At 38.5% G+C, this 18,848-nt stretch overlaps 1 protein-coding gene across 3 annotated transcripts in view; it reads left to right on the forward strand.

The window, feature by feature from the left end:
* Phip (pleckstrin homology domain interacting protein) overlaps positions 1 to 18,848 on the forward strand; it is a 154,632-nt gene that overhangs the window by 39,413 nt on the left and 96,371 nt on the right. The gene's annotated exons all lie outside the window — the stretch shown is intronic.

Here is an 18,848-nt window from a genome sequence, read left to right on the forward strand (position 1 = left end):
GGATGGCACCACCCACAGTGGGCTGGGCTCTCCCACATCACTCATCAAGAAGATGCCCCTCAGACATGGCCACAGGCCAGTCCAGTAGAGGCAATTCCCCAATTGAGGCTCCCTCAACCCAGGTGTGTCAAGTTGACACTAAAGCTATCCAGCACAGTGAGTTAATAAGAAAATTATAGGAAAGTATTAAATATGCCAGTTTATATTACCTCTAGAAAACCACTTTTTAGCCTCCGAAAATTTCCTTTTAAAGAGTGATAGATTCTGAGCACTTCTGACACTCTTTGCTTAGGATTTTATCATTCTTTACACTTTAAATAGCTGATTTTTTAAAAGTAGTTCTTTTGGCAGTTGTTACTCTTTCTTTTAATCTGAGAGGGTAGGGAATAGGGAGAGCAGAAGTTTTTCATTGGAAGTGTTTTCTTTCTGTTGTGATAAAACTCTGACCAAAACTGATGTGGGGAGGGAAGGGTTTCTTTCGTTTTACAAGTTACAGTCTATGATTGAGGGGAGTCTGGGCAGGAACCAGGAGGTAGAAATTGACAGAGACCCTGGAGGAGTGTTGCTGCTCACTGACTTGCTTCTCTGGCTTGCTCAGCTACTTTTCTTTTACAACCCAGACCCACCTGCTCAGGGATGGTACTGCCCACAATGGCCTGTGCCTGTGTCTTCCTACATTAATTAGCAATCCCCAAAAAATATCCCAAGATATTGCCTACAGGCCAGTCTGATGTAGGAAATTCTTTAGTTGAGGCTCCCTCTTTACAGGTATCTCCAGTGTGTGTCAAGTTGACAAAAATTAACCAGCACAAAAAGTATTTCAATTTATCTTTCAGATGCCTTTACTTTTACATTTAGTAAAGATAATACTTATCATACTACTGTGGTGATCCTTATTAAACATTATCCTATGGGCTGAAAGTATGCGTTCATTTACAAGTCCTTAATTGCCTTTGAAATAAGAAAATCAAAATAGAAATTCCCATTTCTGACTTTGAAGAGCAACTGCTAATTTTAAAGTTACAATGACTATAGATTTTTTTTTTAAAGTAAATTTCCTTGTATATTGAGGCCTACCCATATATGCAGTTGTCTGTAGAATAGCTAAAGAACATGGACTTTGCCTCTGCTCTGTTGTTGACTTAATCCATCAGACATTTGTAAATCATTGCCTCCATCAATATTTTATTTCTATTTTTTATGTGTATGAGTGTAATGCCTGAATGTATGTAAGTGCACCTGTGTCATGCAGTGCCTGCAGAGGTCAGAAGAGGGCCTCAGTTCCCCTGGAATCGGAGTTACAGACAGTCGTTACCTGTCATGTGGGTGCTGGGAATCAAACTGGGGTCCTCTGCAAGAGCAGGCAGTGCTCTTAACTGCTGAGCCATCTCTCCAGCCCCTTATTTTCATTGTTCTTATGAAAGAAAGATTGTCAAAACTTCTTTACTGAAGTGTTTGCTATGTCCACATTAGTAGTTGACTCCAAAATTCTGCTAAATATTAGTTTAATCATTCATATTTAATATATTGATATTTAGCTCTCAAAACCTAAAGCAAATTTGATGTTTCTCTTTTTAAAAATATATTTATTATATTTATTTTGCCTTGCTGTGTGTAAGCATACCCATGTCTTGCAATCCCTGCGTAGGTCAGAAGAGAGTGTCGGATTCTCTGGAACTGGAGTTACACATGGTTGTTAGCCACTATGTGGGTGCTAAGAGCCGAACCCAGGTTCTCTGCAAGAGCAGTCAGTGCTCTTGTTCAGCCATCTCTCCAGCCCCCACATTTCTTTTTTTTAAAGACAGGGTTTCACTGTGTAGCACTGGCTTGCCTGAAATTCACTATGTAGACCAGGTTGTCCTTGAACTCAGATCCACCTTCCTCTGTCTCTTGAAAACCAGGATTAAAGGTGTTGCACCACCACACCTGACAAATTTGGCCTTGCTAATGTACAAGAGAATTCTTTGAAAAGCAGTAATAAACTGAAGTAATGAGAAGGAAGCATTAATTTGGGTTTGTGTTTTATTTGGTGACTATAATTACATCATTTGCACTGAGATTTTAAGGGTACATAGTGTTTTCATTTTTGATGTTAGTAAACTGTTTTGTGAGAATTCTTTTTAAAAAGGTATAGAGTGTAAACATTTCATGCAGGATAGTCTGATTTGTTAAGAATTTGATGTTAATCTCTTGGAGTTCTTTGAAGGAAGCTACATTGAAATCATATGACTGCTGCTATTTTATGAGTTTAACAGAGTTTTTAGCACAGTTTGAAAAGTCCTTTGAATCAGGATAAGCAAACTGCTGCCAGTGGGTCAATCTAGCCTACTACTTTTTCTTGTAAGTAAAATTGTGTTGAGATATAGACTGTTCAGTTGGTTATGTATTGTCTGGCTGTTGTTAAACTACAATGGCAGAATTGAGTAGTTTATCACAGAGATTGTATTGTGTACAAAGTTTAAAGTATTACCTGACCTTACACAGAAAAATTTGTGTTCCTTTACATCTCAGGGCACTTAATTTGGGGGGCAAGCATATGTGAAGAAGTAACTACTTCTTGATTGTTTGCTTTAGTTGAAGGCACAAAAATTAGGTGAAGAAAAGTAACATTGTAGTGTTTATAAGGTCTTACCAAGACTCTAAAAGATACTTGTAAGAATGTGATATAATTTGCTTGAGCTGGAGAGATGGCTCAGCAGAAGACCCCTTCTTCTTGCAGAAGACCCCGGTTCGAATCCCAACATCCACATGGCAGCTAACAACTATCCATAACTCCAGTCCCAGGGAATCCGACAGCCTCTTCTGACCTCCGCAGGCATTGCATGACTTGGGTGCACTTACCTACATGCAGGCAATATGCGTATACATATAAAATAAAAATAATAAAATTAAAAACAAAAGAATGTGATATAATTTGCTGTGTGAAACTCATTCTCATTTGTAATTTTCTACTGACAATTTGCACTTACATACTCTAAATGTTACTGCACAGTAGGAAATGCAAGGAGAGACCCGCTTTCAATTTTAATTTATTTTTTAAAGGTTTAGTTTTTTAATTTATGTGGATGTGTGTATATGCCTGAGGGACTTAAGTGAGCACAGCGTGCAGGTACCTCTGGAGGCCAGACCATGTCAGATTCTGAAAATTGAATTACAGGTGCTTTTGAACTGCCTGATGTAGTGCTTATATCCAAACCATAGTCCTCCAAGAATAGAATGAGTTCTTAACTGTTGAGCCATCTCTTCAGCCCTGAACCATTTTTTAAATTTTACTTGTTTTTGTGATTATCACTTCATATGGTGGTAGGGTACATTTATACCTTCTGACTAATTATAAGGTGGAGTTGATGATGGTGTTTTCTCATTCAACTAGAAACAGCAGATACTGACTAGTGCTTCAAAAACAGTCTTGAAAATTGAAGGGGTGTGTGTAAAGCTTTGTGGTAGTAGATCGTGACTAACCTTCAAAAGATTTATGTGAAAGAACACATTGTCATTATTTATTGGAATAACAATTTGGTAAAGGATCAATCAGTACCTCCCTTTTCCTCTATTTAGTATTTTATCATATTTATTTCTAAGATGCCGGTATAGATATATTGGAAAGCTTTTCCAAGGGGCTAATTTTCTTTTCTCTTTTAATTTTGAGGCAGAGTTTCACTTAGCCCCAGATGGCTTGGAGCTCACTGTGTAGACAAGGCTGATCTTGATCTCAGAGAGGTCTGCCTGCCTCTGCATCCTGAGTGCTGGGATTAAAAGTGTGTACCACTATGCCTGGCTGGGGCTAATTTTCTTGAGTCTAACATATAGGCCAAGCTAGAGGCAGTTATAATGCTATGGTTAAGACCATCAGCTTTGGCAAAGACCATCAGCTTTGGCATAAGAGGCCTCTTAGTCACAGCCACACTTCTTAAAACAAGAGAAAGAGAATCGATGATAATAGTACCAGTGTAATGGAATGAGTATATGAAATAGTGCATTAAAAAAGACATTTGGTGCATTTAAAAAAAAAACAAAAACCTACTACTGTTGTTACTTTTTAGCCAGGCTTAAACCACTGTTAACTACTTTTTACCTAAATAAGTTCTTTTATGTGATGGTGGAGCTTAAACCCAGGGCCTCTGTACGTGATAGGCAAGCATTGTACCAGTGAGCCCCCAACTAAACTCTTAATTATGAATGCTATGTGAGGTTTAAAAGGAAATTATAACAGGTAAGTGAAATTCTGTGTTAGGAAAATATCATTGTTTTGTGCTAATGTATTTTAACAGTGAATATTTTCCCAATCGAATATTTGGGGCGGGGGGTGGAACATAATTAACAAGTCATTTTCCTTCCTCGTTCTTTAATTTTTTAAAACTTTTTACTTGGTTTCAGAATTACTGTCCTCAAATTATGTTTGCCAAAGAAAATCAAAGTTAATGAATATTAGGATTAAAGCAACAATACAAAGTTCATGAGTATATTAAAGACAGGGGTCACCCTCCCTTTTAGATAGGTAAAAATGTATCTCTTTTCCATTCAGTTTAAGGCAAAGGAACATAAAGTATTACCTTTAGTATAATAAATTACAATAGAGAATGTGAGTTTATATATTGCTTTAATGAACTTGAGTCTTATTAGCCAGTCACTGTTCTAAGTATTGGAGGTATAAAATTTAAAGACATAATATCTAACCACAAATAGTAAATAGACAGTACTGATATCATATAATAATAACTTTTGGATAGAAGATACCCAAATTACTGAGTTATAGTAGGATAGGTACCTAAGCCAGACTTACAGTAGAAATGGTAGAATTTTCTGGAGAAGTAACTACACCTTAGGTGAGTTGAGTTGGATATTGAAGACTTAGAGAAAGGCATGTACTAACTTTGAGAGAAAGTAATATGCAATTATGTTAATGAATATAGCATAAAAATATGGGTTATCACTAAACATGAACCAGAGATACAGATGGGGAACAAAATCAAGTTCTTTTATAACCTTCCTGAAGGTAAGGGAGAACAGTTGAGAAATTTAAATTAGAGTGAGTAGTATCTCTTAGTGTTGACAGATTCTCCTTTTTTGCCCAGACTGGCCTGGAACCCCTGCATAGATTAGGATGGTCTAGAATTCACCACCTTCCTGCCTCATCTTTGGCTAAAGTGCTGAGGTTACAGGTGTGTGTACCACCATGCCTGGCAGAATGTATGAGCTGATTAGCTAGGGCTGAGAAATAGCTGTGATTAAGAAGAGACAAGAGTCATTGTGGTGAAATCTGAGAAGTATTTCCTCAGAGTCAGCACACAGATGCTGTGATCCAGAGAGGGTCAATGATACATCTCAAGCTAGAATCAAACTTGTCAGTGTGTAAGTCTCCCACATGGTACTGATTTTGAAAGATGAAGGATCATGGAGAGCAGCTAAGGCTTGGCATCATTTGGCAGGGTTGAAGTAACTGTAGAGAGGCCATTGGTGAAGGTGTAGCCTGTTTCAGGGGAGACCAAGCACACTGGAGATGCTAGGACTGTGGGAATACCAAGGACAGTGGCAGACATGGAGTGGAGCAGGATTGAGCCTACCATACAAACTGTATATGCTGTGGACAGCAGAGCCAGAGAAGGGGGGAGCTGCCTAGGCCCCCTTAGAGCCAGAAGATTGAGCCTGTAGATCGTTATGCATATTTCTTAAAAGGATAGTTTTAATGTGTTCTTAGGCAGTGGCTTGAGAACTTGCTGTGACCTGGTCAAGAATTTCTGAGCTGGATATGGTGGTATCTGCCTTTAATCCCAACAGTTCCAGCACTCCAGAGGCAGAGAGGCAGTGGATCTCTGTGAGATCAAGGCCAGACTGACCTGCTGGTGAAAAGCAGAAATTCTCTCCTAGAAAGCATGGAGAGGAGAAAAAGTAGAAAGGCTAGGTTGCAGGTGCCTTTCCACTTTGTTAAGGGGGCATATTTAGGTGTAAACTTCCATAGGCAAAGAAGCTCCTCATCAGGGTTTCAGGCATCCCCGAAGCTTATGCCAGTAAGTAGTTGGGGTTCCTGTTTGTACCTAAAGAAAGAGACTAAGGATGGCCATGTTAAAGGATGAAGGGGGACTGAGAAATCAGATGGGGGAGAGGGTTGCCCAAGCCCTTTGGAGCCAGAAGATCCAGCCAGTAGGAGATTATGATTGAGTCCCAGACATCAGACATTGAACTATACCGCTGAACTTTGGTTTTACTTATGTGTGCCTGGTTCTTCCATTTTGAAATAAATTCTTTAAATTGGTTTTGATTTTTAGGACTCCACTAAGAGACTAGATTTTAAAAGAGAACTTGGACTTTTAAAGTGTTGAAAATTTAAAGACTGGGATTTGGATTGTGATATAAACATGAGACTGTATGGACAAAAGAAATGAAAAGGGTCTGGCTTATAGTGGTGTGTTTGTGTTACCAGGTTGACAAGGGGTCATTTGTGCTGGTTAATTTTTGTCAATTTGATATAACTAAGAGTCACCTTGGAGGAGAGACCTCATTTGAGGAATTGCTTCCATCAGACTGGCTTGTAGGCATGTCTTTCAGGCATGTTCTTGATTGTTAATTAATGTAGGAGGACCCAGGTCACTGAGCATTGCCATCCCTGGGCAGATGGGCCTGGGCTATATAAGAAAGCTGGCAGAACAAGCCAAGGGGGGTGACCCAGTAATCAGGATTCTTCCATTGTCTCTGGTTCAGTTCTTGCTCCAGGTTCCTGCCTTTGAGTTCCTACGCTGACTTATCTCAATAATGAAGTGTCACTTGGAAGTGTAAAATACAATAAACCCTTTTCTCCCCAAGTTGTTTTTAGTCAATAGAAGGCAAACTAGAACATGAGGTATTAAGTTTGTAGCCTACTGTGGTGGAGAAAAAGACTGTGTGTGTGCGTGTGTGTGTGTGTGTGTGTGTGTGTGTGTGTGTGTATTGAAAATGGAGGGAAGAAAAGGTGCTGGCGCAAATACAGAAAAAAATTTAGGAAATGATGAATCTAGGTGATTGAGTATGACAAGGCATTTTGTGATTTTTTTTTTAATTGTCTAAGGTTGAAAAATAATTTTTGACTCTCTAATTGAGGTCTTGTACATGATAGACAAGTTCTTTACAAACTGATCTACATTTTCAGTGCAAAACTATTTTATGAAAGACCATATTTTATTTAGATGTGCTAGTATTCTGTTCAGTATATTTTGCCAGTGATAGGAAGGAAAGCTCCAGGCTGTGGTCATTTAGGGGAAGATACATTGTGAACAAGCTGTGTTAATGGGAAGGAACTAAAGGAGCAGACCTGAAGAGGATCTCTGGTATGCAGCAGCTCTGCAGGCTAGACAGAGGAGGAGTTGGAGGTGAAATGTGCAAGAGTAAGTTGTTTTTGACTGCTTACAAAAATAGTTGGGCCAGGTGTGGTGGCACACGCCTGTAGTCCCAGCACTTGGGAGGCAGAGGCAGGTGGATCTCTGTGAGTTCAAGGCCAGCCTGGTCTACATAGTGAGTTCCAGGCCAGCTGGGGCTACAGGGAGACCCTGTCTCAAAAAGACCGAAAAAAAAAATATGTTAGTTGGGCCCACAATTAACAATGTGAACTGTTGTTACTGACAGTTGTTAGCTGCTATTTTACCTGGTTAGGGAATGGGACTGGTTTCTAGAGGTGGCTAATTAAATGAGGGCAGCAGGAAAGAATATCAGATAGGGACCATCTAAAATAAAGAATTGCTGATTAGGCTTAGCCTTTCAACAAAATGGGAATTTTTTTGAATTTCCAATACTGTAGAATAAGCAGGCTGGTATTCTTTGATGGACAGCAGGATCTGAGCCAGTGATGAATGCTAAGTTGATTCATTGTTGGTCATTGCTAGTAGAGATAGACAGGAGGACAAGAAAATTGAGCACATGTTGAGAAGATTGACTTTAAAAATTGTTGGCTAATTTCTTTTTTAAAATTGTTTTTATTTTTGTTTTATGCGTATGAGTGTTTTGCCTGCGTGTACCTAAGTACGCCATGTGTGTGCTTGTACTGACCGAGGCAACGAGGGTGCTGGATCCCTTTGAACTGTTGTTACTGACAGTTGTTAGCTGCTATGTGGGTACTGGTACTTGAACCTAACTCCTCTGTAAGAATATCCAGTGCTCTTAAGCACTGGACCATCTCTCCAGCCCCACTTTGGCTAATTTCTGAGGAAAGTGAAGCAGAGGTCTGATTGGCAAGAAAGAAAATCAGTGGTGGTTTCTTGAAAACATCTTAAGCTTAACAATTTTGGGGCTGGCATGCAAGCCTGATGACCTGAGTACAATCCCTGGATCCCACGTAAAGATGGAAGAAGAAAACAGACTTCAAAAGTTGTCCTATAACCTCCACACATGTGCCTTGCCCCCCTCCCCCACCTCACATCATGGGCTCTTACACACAGTAATGATACATTTTTAAAAATTATAAGTAATTTTTAGTTTTGATTACAGACCAACTATTCAGCTTGAGTAAGAAAGAAAGTTAAGTTGGGGTGTTCATGATGGTGTTCATGTTTCTGATGTTTTTCTAAGTGATAGTAAGAGATGAGATACCTGACTAATAAGGTAGGTACTTAATAACAGAACAAGGAATTAGGATTCTCTATTTTGTTCTGTCAGATAATAGTGCATTTTCAGTTAACACCAGATTTTCTCAGATATCTGAAGTTAATAAAAATCAGATTTGAGTTAATGCCAAAATGTTAATTCTTTACTGGGCGATGTGAATGTGGGTGCCTCCCACCACCCCTTGAATCAGGGAAAGTTTTGTAGGAGTACACTTTAACTTTAAGATTATCTGAGCAAAAATGACCTGTTCCCAAGTGCATGCAGCTTTCTGCTTTCAAAACCACGAAATATACTTTGTCACATACATCTGCATTATATAAAATATAATTTTCATTAATACTGTATAGATTTTTCACTTTAAAAAGTGTATGTGTCTGTCACGTCAATGTTGATGCATGTGTGTGTGGAAGTGTGCAGGCACAGAGGCCGGAAGAGGGTGTCAGATCCTCCTCTTGCTCTCCTTTTAGACAGGATTGTCTTGTCTCTGAACCAGGGCCTGCTGTTTACCAAGACTGGAAGCCAGCAAGCCCTAGTGATCTTCCTGTCTCTGCCCAATTCAAAGCTGAGGTTACTGCCATTTGCAGGGACACTTGGCTTGTTACATGGGTCCTAGGGTCAGAGCTCTGATCCTCACATTGTGAGGAAAACTCAACCCTGAGTCATCTCTCCAGCCCCCACCTGTCTGTCCTTGTGATTCCCTGGCTATTTTGTTTGATAGCAGCATCTGTAATTGACTTCAAAATGTATTAATACTTAGAGTATCAGCTGAATAAGCCATGTGAAAAAGAACTCTTAACCAAATTGTTTGGAAACAGCTCTCCTTTTAGCAAATAAATAACAAGTAGTTCAATTAAAACTTGATTCCAGAAAGGAATTAAATGATGTAAATTTTGCAAAAGAAGATTTTTTTTTCAACTGTATTTGCTTCCTGTATCATTTATGTGATTTGTGGCCCTGTGTCTGAAGCTTCATGAATTTTTTATGTCAGTAGATGTAGCATTTGTGTTTTGGAGTTTGTGCAAGCCAGAAAATCCAGGACATTACAGTGAAGAAAGCCATGTCAGACCCATTGAACTTCCTTCATCAGAAGAGGAAAGCCAGATAACATTATCAGACATTGCCTAGGCTTTTTATCTATGAGAATGTCTTTATGATTTCTTTTAAACTTACTCTTTAAAAGCATGGCCATTTATAGAGGGATTTACAGAAATTCACTTTTTTAGATAGACATCTTGCCTTTAGTAGGAGATAGACCTACAAGTTAAAAGAGAGCAATCATTTTTACTACCAGTTACATGTAATTCTTAAAAGAACTAGTGTAAGTAACAATGCTTCCAGAATAAATGCCTATTTTAAAGGCACGTTATATGTGGTCTTTTCAGGTGTAACAGCAGAGTAAGAAATATCTAGGTTACTTTAAACCAAATTCTTTGAATTGGCAGATCTAAGCTTTGCTTAAGTAACCACCATTTCCCCCAAATAACATGTACTTTTTATTGACAAGATATCTTGAAATTAAAACAAAACAAAACAAAACAAAAAAAACCCACTGAATCTGGTGTCTCATTTTTAAGGGAGATTTAGGTAAGCTAAAGGCTACACAAAAATTTGGTCATACCTTTTTTTTCAGCATATCTAGCCTAGGATTGAAGGCAACAGATAAATAATAGCATGCTAATGAACACTTTTCACAGTAATTGTGATTATATTAGCAAAAGTAAAATAACTATTTATTGCTCTTTCATGCTATCTTGGGATTAAAATGCTATATAACATTGTAATTGAATTTAAAAGTAAATTCCAAAATAAAATTACAACTTTGTGGCCAGGATTTCTTTCATCATAGCTTACCAGGGTAATGTACTGTAGTGATGTTCTTGGTAGTCTCTTCTGCTATCATTGTGGCTTATAAACTAATAACTCCCAAGTTCTCTCTATCCTAGACCTTTTGCAGCTTCAGATCTGTTCAGAAGCAACAGAAACTAGCAGGGTCAGACTGTACAGTGGATAGATAACCTTGTCCTGTCATTTAGAATTCTCTAGTAGCTACCTTACTAGGCAAAATAAAAGCTCTTAAAACTTTCTATGATCATTGATAGGTTAAGCCTTTCCAGCTTAACTGCTTGTTACTTTAAAGTACACTTAGACTTGCCAAATTTTCTCATTTTCAGTCCACAGCCTGAGACGCATCTGGATGTTTTCGAAACTGAGAACTGCTTTGTTTTCCCGGGTGCATTAGGACTTACTGATTTAAAAACAACGCCAACAAAAAAACATTCCAGTCAAGATATTTGTACACTCATCCTATTTAGTAGGTTTTTTTTTTCATTGTTGCTTTTACAAGTTTTCTTTCTTTCTTAACTGCTTTTATTCCACTGCATTTCTGAACGTTGTTCATGTATTTGGTTCATTCCTCTGCCTTACTCTTTCAGGAAATGAATCAAGTTTTATAAATTACAATCAATGGAATTTAAAAATTGTTCTCTCAACCTTCCTTCATACATATATTTTAAATTTTATTTTCTTTTATTTAAGTTAGTATGCAGTATAATGAGTTTCATTACATGTATATTATTACGCTTTTTTCTAATTTGTCACCCTACATCACTGTCTTGCACCATATTCCTATCACTCTTTGGCTGGCCCTTTAACTTCCCCCCAGCAGTCCCCTCTTATGCTTTCATGCCATGTGTATCTCTTAACCGCCATCTTCCCCCCAGCTTAAGATATCTTCCTCACCTCTCATGATTGTCTTTCTAGTTACATTACCTGTAACATACAAGAGTACTCATACACACAATTTTAAGTGTAGGTTCCATATATGGCTTATTTTGTTTACACAGTGGTTTTTAGTTCCATCAAGGTTTGTTTTTTTGGGGGGATGTCTTTTAGAGACAGGGTTTCCCTGTAGTCTCAGCTGGCCTAGATTTGCTATAGAAACCAGGCTGGCCTCGAACTCACAGAGATCCACCTGCTTCTGCCTCCCAGTGCTGGGACTAAAGGTGTACGCCACCATACCTGGCCTGCCCAGTTTTCTATAAATATCAGGATCTTATTTTTTTTTAAGGTTGAATAAAATTCTACTGTGTTGATGTACCATATTCTCTTCATTTGTGTATTATACATCTAGGCTAGTTCCATTTCCTGACTGTTTTCAGTAGTACAGCAATAAACATGGTTATACGTGCCATGGGTTGGTTGGTTTGTTTTTAGACAGGGCCTCCCTGTAGACCCTGCTGGCCAGGAACTTGATATATAGACCAGACTGGCATTGATCTCATAGAGAACCACCTGCCTCTGCCTCCTGAGTGTTGGGATTAAAGGCCTAGCCCCAACACCTGGCTCTGTTGCCAATTTTTTTATCTTTTTGAGAATATTTTGTATGACTACATTGTATTTATACCACTTCTACCTCCTACAATTCCTCATACACCCCCTTCCCCTTTCAACTTCATATACTCTTGTTCTTTAATTGTTACATATATATACACATAACATACAGAGTCCATTTAGAGTTCATTTCATGTACATGTGTTTAGAACTGACCATTTGGGATTCTATAACCTATTGGGCTTGTCTTTGCAGAATTCTGATTCTCCCTCTCCCAGCATTCATTGATCGCCTGTAGCTTTTCATCTAGAGGTGCCTTGTGAAGTGTTTTCTGTCAACGTTGGCATGTTGACTAATAATGATCATTATGCAGGTTTTCTTTCTGCAACCACATTGTTGAGATTTCTTGGATTTAGCATCCCTATCATGCCTGTCTAGAAGACACTAACAGCTGGTATCCAAGTCCTCTAACTTTCCATTCACACCCCCCACCCCCATTGGCTTGATAGTCCCTGAGTCTTAAGTGTAGGGGTTGTGTTTTAGATGGACCAATTGGGGCTGGGCTCCAGGCCCATGGTCACTTGTTATCTGCATTTTGACCAATTGGTGGAGCTCTATTGTATCTGCTGCAAAAAAAAGAGAAGCGTCTTTGGTGAGAAGTAAGGGCTACTCACTTATCTGTGAGTATAAGGATAAGTATTTTGAATGCAAATGCTATATGGATTTTGGAAATTGGCAGTGGTGGGCTCTCCTTTAGGGTCATTTGTTTTCTTGAAGATACTTTTTCTGAATGTGGTTAGATAGGTGCTTTAATTTGCATTTTCCTGATGGCTAGGGACATTAGGCACTTTTCACATATGCACTGGTCAGTTAAAGTTCTTTGGAGAACTCTCTTTACAGCTCATCTCATTTATTAATTTGATGATTTTTTTGGTATTTAATTTTTATAGTTCTTTATATATTCAAAATACCAATCCACTGTCTAATTTGTGTTGGCAAAGTTTATTCTCCCCATTCTGTCAGCTGTCTCTTCACTCTAGTGACTATTTCCTTTGCTATACAGAAGGCCTTTTACATTTCATATAATTCCATTTGTCAATTTGGGGGATTATTTCTTGCCCTTTTCAGAAATTCCTTGACTGTATTGATATAACTTGAAGTATTTTGTTTTCTGCTAACATTTCAAATTTTCAGGTCTTACATTAAGATCTTTGATCCATTTGAATTGCTTTTCTATGAATGGTGAGATATAGATCTAGTTTTGTTCTAAGTGGAAATTCAGTTTTCCCAGCACCGTTTGTTAGAGGTTTGCCGTTGTGTTTTTGACCTCTTTGTCTAGCCCATTTTGCTGGCTCTCCTCTCTGTGTTGCTAACCTTCCTCTGCTGGCCCTGCATTGAAGTCATCTGCTTTTTAATCTTTCTGAGGTGTCTTGTTTTTTTTTTTCTTCAAAATCTTCATCCAGTGTCTCATCTATTCCAGTCCCCTTGACATGCTTTTTCATGTTCCTTGTTCTGCACTGTGATTTGCATGTCTGTTGATTTGGATATTCTGGTTTTATTGGGTATCATTTTGTTGAGGAGCCTACTTTTTAATTTATTTCTCTTTTCTTTTTTCCAGGGGTGTATGTGTATGCATGTGCACGTATGTGTAAGTGCCATAGACTGTGTGTGGAGGTCAGAGGACAGCTTGACAGGAGACAGTTTTTATCTCCTGCTATTTGGAACCCAGGGATCAAACTCAGATTGCCAGGCTTGGTGGCAAGCACCTTGGCCTGTGAGCTATCTTGCTAGCCCATGATCAACTGACTTCCAAAGATTCATTCCCCGGTATAATTCAGCAAAGAGAAAGCAGATTGATATAATACCAGCATCAAATCATGCAAAATAGAGAAATATTTGAAATTGACTGTTCACTAGTATATCATTTATGACCATAAAAGTGAAAAATGTGAATAAAACAAGATGATTTAGAGCCAGGCATGGTGGCGCAGGCCTGTAGTCCCAGAACTTGGGAGGCAGAGGCAGGCGGATCTCTGTGAGTTCAAGGCCAGCCTGGTCTACATACTGAGTTCCAGGACAGCTGGAGCTACAGGGAGACCCTATCTCAGAAAGACAAAAAAAAAAAAAAAAAAAAAAAAAAAAAAAAAAAAAAAAAGATGATTTAGACCAACTATAGAAATAGAAAGTCAGTGATTTAAAATGAAGGGGCCAGAAAAAATGGAGAACTAGAGGTAAAGACAGGTTAAATGCAGAAGAGAGGATGGCAAAGGTAGAAGATTATATGAAGGCGAAAAGATGGAGATGATTAATAAACAATAAAAACAAAACATAAAACCGGCAGAAATCAATAATTAAACAAAATGAGGAGTAAAAAATCAAACCAAAAAAGTAATAAATACAGTAAATGTGAGCGGAAACAGCATAAGAATAAAAGGAAGCATGGAGATGAAATACTGCCCAAGACGAAACCAGTATAAGCAAAATTAGGTGATGAATGAAGGGGAATAAATAAAAACATTAAAAAATTGAAAATACTATGAAGTGAAAATATAAAAGTAGGGGCTGGAGAGATGGCTCAGTGGTTGAGAGCACTGACTGCTCTTGCAGAGGACCCGGATTCGATTCCCAGCACCCACATGGCGGCTACAAACCATCCTTAACTCCAGTTCCAGGGCAATCTGAAGCCCTCTTCTGACCTCCGCAGCATTGCACAACATGGGTGCATGCACATACCTGCAGGCAATACAAAAAAAGAAAATATAAAAGTGTAACTTCAAAGGATGAGGTTTTGGAGCAGATTGCTTCTCAGTTCTTTAAGTAGGGTTTACAAGCATGGAGATTGGGAGGATTAGTTGAACTTGGAGATTTTCTCTATGCTTTATACTGGTGCTGCATCTGTAATACAGAGGTGTCTAATATCCACTGAACTTGTCTTCCTTTATCTTGGTGCCTTTTATGTATGAGGGGACTCTTCTGGCCACACTTAGGTTTGCAGCCTGAGAGCTGAGTGGGTTCTCTCACCCTCCTGAGACTCCCTAGATCACACCCATTGGTGTAGCTACTGTTTAAGCAGGGATGTTTTCACAGTGTGTCAGGAGTGTGGAATGGGACCCTAGCACTGAGATCAGTGCAGGTGCAAGAGCTGTCTTCCTGCTTTTTCAACACCTTCTGAGTATTAATCACCCTGCTGAAGAGATGCGGTACTTAATTATAGATACACGGCTATAGAGATGATCTATTCACTGTCCTCAGGCTTAAGCCTATCAAACTCCAGGGGTTATTTTCAGTTAATGATAATTGCTCTTGGCCACCTACATCAAGTTACCGTTCCCTAGGAACTTCTAGCCTTAGCCCAGCCTCCTGCTGTATGTACCCTTGGTTTGTTAATGTCTGGCTCTCCCCCTCTCCACACCTGCCTCCCTGGGCCTTTCCTTACTCAAGGGCTATGGCAGACCAAATTGTGACTCCTCAACCTTGATCTCAGGCTTTTCATGTAGCTCAGTTTTTAGCAACTGGCTTATGCTCAAGATGGTACCCAGCTGCTGCCTTCCGCATCACAAAGTGAAAAGGGGGATTTCTGTCAACCAGAGGAATCACTTACCAAACCTGCAACTGGGTTTGAAGTTGTGGGTTGTCCTGAGTGCAGGACTGCCTGCATTTTACCTGACTTACCTTTTGGGACACTCTACGTAATTTATAGTTCTTTAAAAAAAAGTTTTCTCAAGTGGATCTCTTGAGTTCAAAGCCAGCCTGGCCCTACATAGTGAGTTCCAGACCAGCCAGGGCTATATAAAAAAATGTATTTAAAAAAATGTTTTCTCTGGGCTGGAGAGATGGCTGTTCAGTTAAAAGCACTGGCTATTCTTGCAGAAGACCTGGGTTCAAATCCCAGCATCCACTAACAACCATCTGTAACTCCAGTTCCAGGGGATCTGATACCCCCTTCTGCCTGTGTGTGTTGCATGGCACAGGTTTACTTACACATATGTAGGCATAACACTCCTACACATAAAAATAAAATAAGTTTAAAAAGCATTTTCTCAATATTTTATTTTTCTTCTCAGCTGAGTATTTTTCTGGTTTTGTATTTCTTACAGTTATTTTAAAAGAATTGTTTTTTTTTTCTTTCAAATTTCCTAAATAAGTGATCAAAAGTAGTTGCTTGGGAGTGCTTATAGTTCTGTTTGAAATTCTGTCAGAAGGAGTTGTAGGGGCAAAGATGAGGATAGGTCTCTGAATAGAATAATAGAGATTTCCTTAAATGGGTGGGCAAAAATTTCTCTTCTCAGTTTGGTGGAAAGAAAAGTTGATTGGGATGATAAAAACTGAAGGGAGAATATAAATTATGGTTTTTCGCACTGGTTTAAGTAGAGTAGAATTATAAAGCAGTATTACATTGGTAGGACTATAGAGAGATGACTTGTTAGATTTTAATTTGTGGAAAGATGCTATAGGGAGCATGGATTGCCACTTTCATTAAAGCTGACATTTTGGTCAGAGTGTTTATAGTTTGTTTATATGTAAGACAAGTGAAACACCTATAGTAGAGTGTGAAACAAACTTTTACATGTACAGAATAAAGTGACTCCTCAGTACTTTGAGGCATAATTAGACATATTTTCCTTTTTCGTGTTCTGTATAAAATTTAAAATTCCATTTTTGTGATAAATGCAAGTCAGAACCAAATGCAGCCAGTTGGTTGTCCCTTGGTTATTTGGGGGGCTGATTCAGGTCCCTTGTGGATATCCAAGCTCAGATTGCGTCTGTAAAATGGCATGTAATTACACATAGACTGTGACCCTCTTCCTGTACTTTAAATCATCACTCTGTTAGTTATAGTACTTTAATTCAGTGCAGATGCTGTGTGATTTGTTATTCTTGATTGTTTATGGGGTAGAATAGTGACAAGGAATAAAGTCTGTACATATTTAGTACACATGTATATTTTTCTCAAGAATACACTTGCTTGTTGAAACAAAGGTACGGAACACAGTGACACTATTTTGCCTCCAGTTCTGGAAGATAAATCAAGTGAATGAGTTTATGGAAGCAGAAGAACTTGACCCAAATGAATGTTTTAAAGTCTTTTTTTTATTGAGCAGATACTTAGTGTTTTTCCCATGTGCCAAATGTTGGAATAGAGCATCTTTCTGGAAGTCTCAGTCTGCTGTCGTCCTTACTTCACATTCCACAGATGTTCAGTGAAAGGATTCTTACCCCTCTTTTTCCTAGTCACGATTGCCTCTGGTGTTTGTCTTCTGCTATAGTAACTGCCTTACCATACTATTTTACCAATTTTGACCTGATCTCCTTTTTCTAGCTTCTTTCACACTGGTGACAAATGCTCTTTGGAAACTTAAATCTGGTTCTGTTTTCACCCTCTTTAGCCCTCACAGATTTCCATGTTCCCTTATTTCTCACCATCCCCTCTCTAAACCAACCTACAGACTTCTTGCTACTTGATAACCCACCTGATTTGCTTCAGGGTGCAACCACAGCTAGTTTTGTAGTTAAATGAAAAGACTTTCAGACCTTAAATATTCACTTGCTTGATTTAGTAGACATCACTGGACAAACTATTGGCACTGTGTGTGATCACGTAGATGCCATGTCTGCGTCTTGTCCATATGAAGCAGAAAACTTGTCTAAACCTTTGCCTTTGTAGATTCTCTGTTCAGATAAAAAGGTTTTGGGGTTTTTTTCATCTGTTTTTTAGTATTAGGTTGGGAGATCTTAAGAGAACTCTTATATAAAACGTTAGTAAAACTAGATCCTGCAAAACATAATTTTATAAGTATCTGTATTTCCTGTTTTAACTTACCATCTAGAAAATGTGGCAGAAATACTAATAAGGTTCAAACCCCTAGGATGGTTACATGAGGATTAGTGGCACTATGGACACTGTTTTAAATATTTGAAATTTTCATAGCAAAAGGCTAAAACTAAAGCCTGTAAGTTCTCATCTCTGTTTTAGAATATGAAATTAGAACATTTTTTTTCCAAATGAAGATACTAATGAGAAATACTGTATCCTTAACAGTTTCTTGCTGAATTTAAGTTAAACAATACTTTATAATTTTACTGGCTTCATACAAATAAGATTAATTTTTTCTTGAACAGTGATTTTAGCTGATGTCATACAATTTTAGCCAAAGATGCATGATAGGAAGCTTGTTTGTTGCTCTTAGCTTTCTAAAGGAATCTTCCACATTAGCATACTTTTAGTTTTGTATGGCAAAATAGCATATGTGGTATTGGTAGCCAGTGTGTTATATTTGTTTTGTAATTAAGTTTATGTTACTGCTGCCAAATTCAAACTGATTCCTGAGATTGCAGGTAATGATAATTGTGGGTGGTATGTGGGAATCATCAGGGAGCATTCATTTCTATCTACATCCTACTTCTCTATTTGCTTGTGGGTATGCATACTTTTCCTTCCTTTTTTCCTCCATTCCTTTCTCTCTCTTTTTTTGAGACAAAATGTTCTCCCTATAGCCCCAACTGGTCTCAATCTCACAGAAATGGACCTGCCTCTGCCTCCCAAGTGCTGCAATTAAAAACATGTACCACCATACCTGGCCTGAGTATACTGTTCTTGATTAGTGCTATGATTTTAGTGAGATAAGAAGAAAATTATAAGAATTACCACTCTAGGGGCTGGAGAGATGGCTCAGCGGTTAAGAACACTGTGACCCAGGTTAGAATCCCAGCACCCACATGGCGGCTGACAGCTGCCCATAACTCCAGTCCCAGGGGATCCGATAGCCTCTTCTGACCTCTGCAGGCATTGCATGACACGGGTGCACTTGCATACATGCAGGCAATACACACATACACATAAAATAAAAGTAATGAATAAAATATTTAGAAATAAAAAGCCACATGTGACATAAAGCATCTTCATGAATACACTCTTGGAGTACAGCTTAATATAGGTTGTTCATTTA

Source organism: Nannospalax galili, unplaced genomic scaffold (assembly GCF_000622305.1).
Source record: "Nannospalax galili isolate Female #2095 unplaced genomic scaffold, S.galili_v1.0 scaffold613, whole genome shotgun sequence".
Lineage (NCBI taxonomy): Eukaryota > Metazoa > Chordata > Mammalia > Rodentia > Spalacidae > Nannospalax > Nannospalax galili.